The sequence below is a fragment of the Pecten maximus genome, chromosome 14 (genome assembly GCF_902652985.1).
Source record: "Pecten maximus chromosome 14, xPecMax1.1, whole genome shotgun sequence".
Lineage (NCBI taxonomy): Eukaryota > Metazoa > Mollusca > Bivalvia > Pectinida > Pectinidae > Pecten > Pecten maximus.
In genome coordinates this window covers 21482426-21495685 of record NC_047028.1, presented here as the reverse complement: position 1 = coordinate 21495685, position 13260 = coordinate 21482426, and the positions used below count along the sequence as shown (strand labels likewise).

Genomic DNA, 13260 nt, shown 5'->3' with positions numbered 1-13260 from the left:
TAGGGTTCAATTTTCCCTATTAACCTTTTTTTATATAAAAATTCACTTCAATAAGAAAATTATGCTTCATTTTAAGTTGTCAAGTACATTAGAGAAAAAATTAAAAGGTAACACATTTAAGCAACACCGGTCACCCTCTAGACATTACCTGTCAAGGTAACAAATGACTGTACCACATCCAATCATTTACATCAATACCTTTAGTCACAACAGTGTGAAAAAATGATAACCATCCTGCCAAGGGCCATGTCCGATCTGATTTCGGAATCCACCTTGACCAGCTAAAGACCAAATTATAATCTTGATTAACATCAAAGAGTATGAACAGAGACAACAACACAATACTTCTATTCATAATGTTTTATTTTCTACAACTCATAGCATAGTTTAACATTTATTAAGTATTTGTAAAACTTTTAGCAGATGAAACACAGTACTTTAAAAACAAATACATCAATAATGCAACATCATGCTTCATCTTATCCATGAGGTATTTCACATGTATATAAAACCTGAAACATCCATAGGATGAAAAACTTTAGGAAAAACTGAACAGACCAGCACCTGTTTAACAACTGTATAGTTGAGTATTTGCATACAACATCATGCTTCATCTTATCCATGAGGTATTTCACATGTATATAAAACCTAAAACATTTATAGCATAGTTGAGTATTTGTATATGTTAGACAGAGAACTATAAACATTTTTAAATCATAAAACTTGTAAACACATATATATATCAAGCAACCTATACAACATTTACTTAAAAGTAAACATTTCAAAGAGTATTTAGTTAAAGATGCAACTTACTAGTAACATGTATCAACATTAAGTTATTAATTTTACTGCAAACACGGCTTTGACACATAAAATACTCAGATAATGGAACAGTCTTAAGATTTCAACAATTATCAAACATATTGAATGATATAAACTGTGAAAATGGCTTTAACATAAAAATACTTAGATATTGGCACAGTCTTAAGATTTCAATAGTTATTAAACATATTGAATGGTATAAACTGTAAACATGACTTTAGGCCACACCAAATTAATCAGTTGTTCTTCGGGAAACTGGTAAAAAAAAATGGGGCGAGCGAGCGAAATTTTTTTTTCTAGCAAAAAATTTCCATTTAGAGATTTCAAGAGGCGAAGCGTTCAAATGATGTGCGAGCGATATATTTTTCCATTATTTTTTTTTCATTAAATGTTGGAAATAAACTGAATACCATATTGAACAGATGTTTGTGTCTATTTGTGATCAATTCAAGTACATGTATATCATGAAGTGATTTCATACACAAATAACTAAACAATTGTATGTAAAATCCAACAACAATTTAATACCTGATCTACTTGATCAAATCAAACTTAACACAGTTCTCTCATTTGTATGGAACAAATACCGGTATAATAGAAAATAATGTATAAAACAAAAGAAAATTGGCACAGAAAAAACAAAATCACTATATCATATATAATTATCTGGAACAAAAATAATAATACCATATAAAACAACAGAAAATTGGCATATTAGAACCACAATCATTAAAATGTATATGGCTGGGAATTCAGCATCTATCAAATATAATTGACTTGTATTTAACAGTAAAACTAAGGGCTTTTCCAGTAAAACATCTACCCTACCCCAGGAGTCCAGTTTGTTTTAGGGGTACCACCCAAAGAATTTATTTTAATTAATTTTAATACACAGAAGTAATTGGAGCGAAATCTAACCATGGACAGAGGTGAATTGTTTTGGAATCCTGGGGTCATTTAGATATTTTAATGGAATAGCCCTAATACTAAGAGGACAACTGTGAAATGATGAAATTGGAATAAAATAATTCCACATTTTCTGATTATTATTATGGAATACAAATAAAAAAAATATCACATAGGTACTGACCTTATTTAACAAAAAATATCATTCTTCAAAATAAAATAAATACTTTGATTGTTACCACATTACAAAAAATTTCCAAGGTGGTAGTTTCCAATTATTGTATATAATGACCCATGTATTGTATATACCATTGATAATAAAATACTGTTTAAACCAAGGTGGTAGTTAATACTGCGGATAAAAAGGTCATAAAACGTTTCATTGTTCTCCGCTTCGATCGCTGTATTTACATTAGTGCACCCGACCCCCTCTGTACACTTACTATAAAAATACCCATACTATTCCAAGAATTTACAGCAGACTATCCTCTACTCCTATACGTATATGAGGTCTTATTCCACCTGATTACATTGGTGGATATCGTTACATGACAGCCTGTCAAAAGTTTCCTGTCGTGTAAACCTCTAATGTTATTGGAGTAACTATCCTCGTGCTAGGCCGGAGCCTTTCCGCCATTTTTTTTCATCTCTGCATCAGGTATCAACGAAACGCTTGTTTGGGTCGGCGTTTCAAGCGTCGAAATGTGTTGTAATAACCGGAAAAAGAAGTCGGAAAACGGAAAAAAAATCCGGATTTGACGATTTTTCCGGAGGTGCGGGAAAAAATTATTTTTATTTTTTTCTCGACTTTGATATTTTTGGAGCGGGATTCCCGACGAACAACTGATTAATTTGGTGTGGCCTTAACATAAAAATACTGGCACAGTCTTAGTATTTCAACAATTACAATTGAGGTAAATTGTAAACATGAATTTGAAGTTTTTAATATCATATGAATGCAAAAGGTTTTGCGAAGATAATTGTAAGGATTTCAACAATAACAAAAATATCTTTGATGGTTATGATATGAGAAATATTGCATGCATAGCTTTGAAACAATTATTTACACAAAGTTACAAAAGTATCAACAAAAACAATTAACAAATGTAAGGAATGTCATCTGATATGTGTATACAGCTTTAGAAGCGGTAAATATTTGAATATAGAAACCATATAGATTTTTTTTCAAATTATAGTTTTAACAAAGTATAATCAAATTTAAACAAATATATACTCACTTCCTTTGTATAGGGAATATTTGCAAAATATACATTTATTACAGTTTGAGATGGAAAGGGTTTTGATTAGAATATTTTCACATTCAGACTACAAAAGATGTCAGAGATAAAAATGTACTCATTGCCAGAAGCGCAACTGATATACCACCTTTGAAACATCAGTTTAATTGATGTAAAATTTAGTTTACATGATTTTTGAAAGCTGTTTCAACACCTTAGATGTATTGTTTAAAAACAAAATCCTATAACTAAGTAATATATAAAACTTAATATCTAATTCTATAAAACATCTATCGACACATGCTTGAAACATTTGACAGATAAACAACTTGATAGCCTCAGGCAATGATAGATTATCAGTTTAAAAAGTTATGTAACTTCACAAAGGTCCATATGTGATAAAAGGATATAGAATCATATTTTCAAACATTCTCTCTATAGACATCAGAAAGGACACAAACAAGGAAATGTACTATGCTGTTGGTTTGTTTTCAGGAATGATAGGTTTGTTTTCAGGAATGCTGGCTATCCTTATAGAACTAGCAAAATTGAAAGTGGTAGTAGAAAACTTGAGTGTGACTGTAAAACAGTTGAGTAAATGTATCAATGAAAAAGAAGGAATCATAGAATGTATGGAAGGAATTTTAAAAACTATGGTGGGAGTGAACCATACAAGTCAACAAATTAAAGACATTATGGGAAAAAAAGACACAAGGTAAGAGAACAGAACTTTTTTTGCAAATCTTGTAACCTCTAACATACCAACTTTCATAAACATCTGAATTGGAATGTTAATTACAAAATCAAAACATTTCACATTAAAAATGGAAGGCTATACAAGTCATAATATATATATATATATCAATTAATTTTTTTTATATACATTTGAAGAGAAAAAGTCCAGAAGACGTTTAAGGACCAGGCAGTACACTTCAGGTAAGGCCACACCAAATTAATCAGTTGTTCTTCGGGAAACTGGTAAAAAAAAATGGGGCGAGCGAGCGAAATTTTTTTTTCTAGCAAAAAATTTCCATTTAGAGATTTCAAGAGGCGAAGCGTTCAAATGATGTGCGAGCGATATATTTTTCCATTATTTTTTTTTCATTAAATGTTGGAAATAAACTGAATACCATATTGAACAGATGTTTGTGTCTATTTGTGATCAATTCAAGTACATGTATATCATGAAGTGATTTCATACACAAATAACTAAACAATTGTATGTAAAATCCAACAACAATTTAATACCTGATCTACTTGATCAAATCAAACTTAACACAGTTCTCTCATTTGTATGGAACAAATACCGGTATAATAGAAAATAATGTATAAAACAAAAGAAAATTGGCACAGAAAAAACAAAATCACTATATCATATATAATTATCTGGAACAAAAATAATAATACCATATAAAACAACAGAAAATTGGCATATTAGAACCACAATCATTAAAATGTATATGGCTGGGAATTCAGCATCTATCAAATATAATTGACTTGTATTTAACAGTAAAACTAAGGGCTTTTCCAGTAAAACATCTACCCTACCCCAGGAGTCCAGTTTGTTTTAGGGGTACCACCCAAAGAATTTATTTTAATTAATTTTAATACACAGAAGTAATTGGAGCGAAATCTAACCATGGACAGAGGTGAATTGTTTTGGAATCCTGGGGTCATTTAGATATTTTAATGGAATAGCCCTAATACTAAGAGGACAACTGTGAAATGATGAAATTGGAATAAAATAATTCCACATTTTCTGATTATTATTATGGAATACAAATAAAAAAAATATCACATAGGTACTGACCTTATTTAACAAAAAATATCATTCTTCAAAATAAAATAAATACTTTGATTGTTACCACATTACAAAAAATTTCCAAGGTGGTAGTTTCCAATTATTGTATATAATGACCCATGTATTGTATATACCATTGATAATAAAATACTGTTTAAACCAAGGTGGTAGTTAATACTGCGGATAAAAAGGTCATAAAACGTTTCATTGTTCTCCGCTTCGATCGCTGTATTTACATTAGTGCACCCGACCCCCTCTGTACACTTACTATAAAAATACCCATACTATTCCAAGAATTTACAGCAGACTATCCTCTACTCCTATACGTATATGAGGTCTTATTCCACCTGATTACATTGGTGGATATCGTTACATGACAGCCTGTCAAAAGTTTCCTGTCGTGTAAACCTCTAATGTTATTGGAGTAACTATCCTCGTGCTAGGCCGGAGCCTTTCCGCCATTTTTTTTCATCTCTGCATCAGGTATCAACGAAACGCTTGTTTGGGTCGGCGTTTCAAGCGTCGAAATGTGTTGTAATAACCGGAAAAAGAAGTCGGAAAACGGAAAAAAAATCCGGATTTGACGATTTTTCCGGAGGTGCGGGAAAAAATTATTTTTATTTTTTTCTCGACTTTGATATTTTTGGAGCGGGATTCCCGACGAACAACTGATTAATTTGGTGTGGCCTAAGGGTTATTCAACTATTTCTAAAGGTTTAACTTGAAGTAATTTAATGCATAAACATTTTATGACATATTTATAATGAGGTAGGATAATGTGATCAAGTTAAACCCTCTAAAACTATGTTTAATTTTAAGACAATGACAGTGTGAAAAAATTGAATTAGTATAAACTATCTAAAACAATCAAAAAGATGATTTGAAAATTCTGCTTTCTTTTACAACAGATTCTGATAGTGAGACAGCTTTAGTACCCATAACAGAATTTGAAACATGTAATTTTACATCAGAGGTTATACTATTAACATTGATCGCTGGAATTATTGTTATTAACATAAATCTTCAGATGTATTGCTATTAACAATGCTTTTATTAATCTAGGATAATGTATAATTATTAAAACAACTAGAAAAGGTAAAAAATTATGAGAAAAAAAATCTAAAACGGTGTAATATCAAGTCTATATCAAATTGGACAAATCAGTCAACCGTTAAGTTTATCACGATCAGCATTCCACATGTCCAGCAGCATATTTAAAATTTTAAATTCCTCATTGGGTCAACGGTTCATCCAATGAAAAGACGACAGATCACATCCTAACGGTTTCTTAAAACTAGCGCTCACTCCTAAACGGCGCACTTTCGACACATACATTTGTATTTTAGATTGGAAATACTACCTAGCTAGAAATACGATGGAAATGTATGGAAAGGTACAAATTGTTCTCAGCCAGAGAGGGTGGAAACTAGAATCAAACGTGACACCTAAAGTAAAGGTAAATTGCTCTGTTTACTCAAATGTTAAAATTATTGCAGAATTTATTTTATATACTTATTTCTTTCTCTTTTTTTTTATCCTTATAACTTTATTATTATGCTTATAACTTTAGTTTTTAAACTTATTTCTTTATCCTTATAACTTTATTTTATGCTTATAACTTAACTTTGTTTTTGTATTTATATACTTATAGCACTATTTATCATTATTATTACATGTATTTCTATAATTTTATAAATTGTATACTTGTAAACATGACTACTTTAACTTTGATCTTAATTAATATCCACATGTTTTAATTAAGGTTGCTGTTACGACAGGGAATGGCGAGAAGTATGTACATGCAAGCAGGAACGGGCAGACTTTAAGTTTGCATTACGAGGAGTTTGAAGAGTCGTGTCTCGTTAAGGAGGCTATTGATGTTCAACTCCATCATTTAGACAAGGTAATGAAAAAAAAAAAAAAAAAACACACACACACACATCCTATCCAACTTCACTTTTGATTCTAGTTTCCACCCTCTCTGGCTGAGAACAATTTGTACCTTTCCATACATTTCCATCGTATTTCTAGCTAGGTAGTATTTCCAATCTAAAATATGTGTTGAAAGTGTGTTAAAACCGTTAGGATGTGATCTGTCGTCTTTTCATTGGATGAACCGTTGACCCAATGAGGAATTAAAATTTTTAAATATGCTGCTGGACATGTGGAATGTTGATCGTGATAAACTTAACGGTTGACTGATTTGTCCAATTTGATATAGACTGGATATTACACCGTTTTAAATTTTTTTTTCTCTCATAATGTTTTACCTTTTCTAGTTGTTTTAATAATTATACATTATCCCAGATTAATAAAAGCATTGTTAATAGCAATACATCTGAAGATTTATGTTAATAACAATAATTCCAGCGATCAATGTCAATAGTATAACCTCTGATGTAAAATTACATGTTTCAAATTCTGTTATGGGTACTAAAGCTGTCTCACTATCAGAATCTGTTGTAAAAGAAAACAGAATTTTCAAATCATCTTTTTTTTTATTGTTTTAGATAGTTTATACTAATTCATTTTTTTCACACTGTCATTGTCTTAAAATTAAACATAGTTTTAGAGGGTTTAAATTGAACACATTATCTTACCTCATTATAAATATGTCATAAAATGTTTATGCATTAAATTACTTCAAGTTAAACCTTAAGAAATAGTTGAATAACCCTTACCTGAAGTGTACTGCCTGGTCCTTAAACGTCTTCTGGACTTTTTCTCTTCAAATGTATATAAAAAAAATTAATTGATATATATAATATATATATATATTTAGACTTGTATAGCCTTCCATTTTTAATGTGAAATGTTTTGATTTTGTAATTAACATTCCAATTCAGATGTTTATGAAAGTTGGTATGTTAGAGGTTACAAGATTTACAAAAAAAAGTTCTGTTCTCTTACCTTGTGTCTTTTTTCCCATAATGTCTTTAATTTGTTGACTTGTATGGTTCACTCCCACCATAGTTTGTAAAATTCCTTCCATACATTCTATGATTCCTTCTTTTTCATTGATACATTTACTCAACTGTTTTACAGTCACACTCAAGTTTTCTACTACCACTTTCAATTTTGCTAGTTCTATAAGGATAGCCAGCATTCCTGAAAACAAACCTATCATTCCTGAAAACAAACCAATAGCATAGTACATTTCCATGATTGTGTCCTTTCTGATGTCTATAGAGAGAATGTTTGAAAATATGATTCTATATCCTTTTATCACATATGGACCTTTGTGAAGTTACATAACTTTTTAAACTGATAATCTATCATTGCCTGAGGCTATCAAGTTGTTTATCTGTCAAATGTTTCAAGCATGTGTCGATAGATGTTTTATAGAATTAGATATTAAGTTTTATATATTACTTAGTTATAGGATTTTTTTTAAAACAATACATCTAAGGTGTTTAAACTGCTTTAAAAAATCATGTAAACTAAATTTTACATCAATTAAACTGATGTTTCAAAGGTGGTATATCAGTTGCGCTTCTGGCAATGAGTACATTTTTATCTCTGACATCTTTTGTAGTCTGAATGTGAAAATATTCTAATCAAAACCCTTTCCATCTAAAACTGTAATAAATGTATATTTTGCAAATGTTCCCTATACAAAGGAAGTGAATATATATTTGTTTAAATTTGATTATACTTTGTTAAAACTATAATTTGAAAAACAATCTATATGGTTTCTATATTCAAATATTTACCGATTCTAAAGCTGTATACACATATCAGATGACATTCCTTACATTTGTTAATTGTTTTTGTTGATACTTTTGTAACTTTGTGTAAATATTTGTTTCAAAGCTATGCATGCAATATTTCTCATATCATGACCATCAAAGATATTTTTGTTATTGTTGAAATCCTTACAATTATCTTCGCAAAACCTTTTGCATTCCTATAATATTAAAAACTTCAAATTCATGTTTACAATTTACCTCAATTGTAATTGCTGAAATACTAAAACTGTGCCAGTATTTTTATGTTAAAGTCATGTTTACAGTTTATACCATTCAATATGTTTGATAATTGTTGAAATCTTAAGACTGTGCCATTATCTGAGTATTTTATGTGTCAAAGCCGTGTTTGCAGTAAAATTAATAACTTAATGTTGATACATGTTACTAGTAAGTTGCATCTTTAACTAAATACTCTTTGAAATGTTTACTTTTAAGTAAATGTTGTATAGGTTGTTTGATATATATATGTGTTTACAAGTTTTATGATTTAAAAATGTTTATAGTTCTCTGTCTAACATATGCAAATACTCAACTATACTATAGATGTTTTAGGTTTTATATACATGTGAAATACCTCATGGATAAGATGAAGCATGATGTTGTATGCAAATACTCAACTATACAGTTGTTAAACAGGTGCTGGTCTGTTCAGTTTTTCCTAAAGTTTTTCATCCTATGGATGTTTCAGGTTTTATATACATGTGAAATACCTCATGGATAAGATGAAGCATGATGTTGCATTATTGATATATTTTTTTTAAAGTACTGTGTTTCATCTGCTAAAAGTTGAGTTGTAGAAAATAAAACATTATGAATAGAAGTATTGGGTTGTTGTCTCTGTTCATACTCTTTGATGTTAATCAAGATTATAATTTGGTCTTTAGCTGGTCAAGGTGGATTCCGAAATCAGATCGGACATGGCCCTTGGCAGGATGGTTATCATTTTTTCACACTGTTGTGACTAAAGGTATTGATGTAAATGATTGGATGTGGTACAGTCATTTGTTACCTTGACAGGTAATGTCTAGAGGGTGACCGGTGTTGCTTAAAGAGGCTTACCCGCAGACGGACCGGTAAACACGTGCTTGTTTCTTTGATGTGTCAATCAAATTAGACTCCACTTGATAGCGGGGACTTATTGCGGGTTGCGATTAAATAAATAATATTAAAAATGAGGTTTTAATATCACTTTTCAGCGTTTTATAAGAAACAAGCATGTGCACAGTGCCGCACAGTGATAACTTCAAAGGCAGCGGCGATTTACAAAGAAGATTTGCCGTTATATTCCATACATTTCCCTCTCAGGTTGAGTTTTAAAACATCTTTTAAATACATATTCTGTAATTGTTTTCAAGAAATAAAGTCGGAAAGCCTCTAATTTTGTCACATAGAAACGTGTACTGAAGTTTATTTAGTGATCGGAGATGTGCCGTTTACCGGTCCGTCTGCGGGTAAGCCTCTTTAAATGTGTTACCTTTTAATTTTTTCTCTAATGTACTTGACAACTTAAAATGAAGCATAATTTTCATATTGAAGTGAATTTTTATATAAAAAAAAAGGTTAATAGGGAAAATTGAACCCTAGACCTTCAGGTTAATAGTCGAACGTTTTAACCTACTGTGACTGGTGCTTTGTAGATTGTGTATCGTTAGAGTACTGGAGTACTGGTTATTTGTCGTTCCTCCCCACTGTTGCCACCACACATACCCATTACATGTTGTGACTTGTTTATTAAAGAAGATCCTCCCTTCACCTTTCTAGACAGACATACGGGAGGTCTTTCTTAGGCCGTACAAGGTTTACTTTCCTCATTGCATCATCTACGAGTATAGGTTGGGGGGGGGGGGGGGGGGGGGGGGGGGGCGAATTAAGCACTGGTTTGCATCCTACATTCCAAGCATACGTAGCCTAAGGCCTTCGCTCCTCCATTACGTTAAGGTATCTTGTGACGTTACACATTCCAGACTTGTCGTGACTTGTGCGACATTTTCTAAGTATAGGTACTGTGTATAGGTTGATATCAATTAACTAATAATCCTCCCTTTCTGACCACGATTTATCAAACTCCATCAAGAGGATTTGACCTATGGCGCATTTTGGCTATACCGTTCTGGGGGTGGTCCTCCCCTTAGGCTATACCGTTCTGGGGGTGGTCCTCCCCTTAGGCTATACCGTTCTGGGGGTGGTCCTCCCCTTAGGCTATACCGTTCTGGGGGTGGTCCTCCCCTTAGGCTATACCGTTCTGGGGGTGGTCCTCCCCTTAGGCTATACCGTCCTGGGGGTGGTCCTCCCCTTAGGCTATACCGTCCTGGGGGTGGTCCTCCCCTTAGGCTATACCGTCCTGGGGGTGGTCCTCCCCTTAGGCTATAATCCTCCTACATAGATAAAGGAGGATTATACTCTTAGGCTACACATTCCGGGCTATTGCATCATCTGACCTTTGCACATTGCATCATCTGACCTTTGTCCATATGACTCGGTCAAGGTCAAATCCTCCGGAGGATGGTAGGATGTGGCACCTGTAAAACACTACTACTACTATGATTCACCTGCTTGTCAATGTGGACATCCCTGTGAAGATCAATGTTTTCCTTAACTGTCCCCTGTACAACAACTTAAGAGGAACTCTTATTGCTGATTTAACCTGGTACGGTCCTGTTAATATAAATATACTTTGCAATGGTGACACGAATATCTCCTCAACTGACAATATAAAATCGCCAAAGTTGTGCAAAACTTCTTGAGAAGGTCGGGAAGATTCGACTAATTATCACTACCTATCCTCCCCCCCTTCTTTTCATACCATTTTCCTATAATAAAAAAACTTAATCCAAAATGCTCCATTTATCCATATAATATAAAATGTTTTTTTTGTTTTTTGTTTTTGTTTTTCTAATTGATCAAGTATATTTGAATTCATTCCAAACATTTATGTCGTGATCCTTCCCGATGCAGTCATTTAAGTTTATATGTACCTATCTCCTCCTTCCTCTATCTCTCATTATATTTTCGTTTCTTTATCAAATTTCTGAATATTTGTATATGCCATCATGTGACTATGTTATTGTTTATTATTTTGTTATTATTATGGGAGAAGTCGTTTATAAGTTGGTAAAACTTGCTGACTAATCCTTTTATCCTTATTATATGTCAATAAAATATGTTTAAAATAATACATACCAGCAATATATTATTATTATAACCATGCAAGTATTTATTTGAAGCAGAGACCTATATACCTAGTATATAGGTCTCTGTTTGAAGTTAGTGCTTCCTTAACAAGCGGATATATAGACAAGTTCATATATCAGAATGAACGCATCAATTGTATATTGCCCTAGTTCACCTGTCGATGCAGAATTTACTAAACTCCTAAAGGTTTGTTTACCAAATTATAAGTGCACTTGCTCAAATGACGATTACATATGCCAGTATTCGTTCACCAAAGCCATAATCTACATTGTCTCCTGTTACCAAGAGCTTCCATGCTTTGAGCCCCGAAACCAACTCGATTTGCACTCTTCTCGGAAGAGAAGCCTTCTCAGAAGATCGCATTCTGTTATATGTAAATCGAGTAAACTGGAAGAACATAACCCAAAACAAGCAAGTTTTTTAAGTTTTCTAAAACACTGATACAAATATGTGCATGTATGTGTCATAAATCCTTTTCCAGTTGAACTCATTACTCCTCATGTCGCACACTTAAACATGGTCGCCGCCATCTTGGAAGATGAATCTTCCAGCTTCGAGACGGATAAAGTAGATCTTCCAGAAGTAGAAGAGCTACAAACTGAGTTGGCCTCAGAAGATATAATGAAATGTGCTAATAGGACGTTTTAAATATTTCGTTTTCCTCTTGACATATATATTAATGCTCGTCTGACAAAACGATGGGCGGGGTGAATTACAAACTGTTAGGGAACGAGAGATCGAAGGAATGATGGACTGGAGGAATAAGGAAATTGCAGTCAGAGCGATGGACAGACGAATGAAATGAGGGCCTGGTGAAATGATGGACAGAAGGAAAAAGATTATTAAAATGAGGGACTGAGAAATGATGGACAGAAGGAAAAAGAGATTATTAAAATGAGGGACTGGTGAAATGATGGACGGACGAATAAATGACAGGAGGGAATGATGAACAAAGGGAATGAGGTATTAAATAACAGAAATGGATAGATGAACAGATAAACGAACAAGTCTGAAATATCATTTCACATTTATTCAATAATAACAACACCATTTTGTTGACCTAGGGCTCATGTCCCAGTCATATAATACTATGTGACAACATAAGTCATGTGACTTCTGCCCATCTAATGAGGATTTAGTCACATGATCACGTGTCACATGTCAACCAAATCATAAAATGGATGCAGTGCAACCGTCAGTAAAATCATAATCTAAAAACCTTAAAATAGATTGATATACATGTATATACATATTTATGTAATATGTAACAAAATAACTTGTTCAAGAGAAACTATTGAATGAAAGTGTACATGTATATGTTCCCACTTTGGTGGTACATTTGTATGTAAAGCAGAAAAAACCTTTAAAAATGGATTTTCACAATAGGATTTAATCTTGATCCAATAACATAAAAATAGGAAGATCAAAGATTAATGCTATAGTAATACTTCTCTCAGTTTTAGTACAAAAAAAAGTATTTTAAAAAACAACTTAAGCATAACTACTGTACTTTTGGCCTCCATTGTAAGGTGTAGTAGCACCTATCATCATG

The 13260-nt window shown here is 32.4% G+C and overlaps 1 long non-coding RNA gene across 2 annotated transcripts; it reads left to right on the top strand.

The window, feature by feature from the left end:
• The first annotated feature begins 2592 nt into the window (after nucleotides 1–2592).
• On the top strand, nucleotides 2593–9336 carry LOC117342430. Of its 2 annotated transcripts, XR_004535863.1 has the most exons (3): nucleotides 2593–3902; nucleotides 6114–6223; nucleotides 6530–9336. It is a non-coding gene; the product is annotated as an uncharacterized LOC117342430 (long non-coding RNA). The 2 variants fall into 2 exon arrangements; XR_004535862.1 differs by lacking the exon at nucleotides 2593–3902 and having other exon boundaries at nucleotides 5671–6223.
• The last annotated feature ends 3924 nt before the right edge of the window (nucleotides 9337–13260 follow it).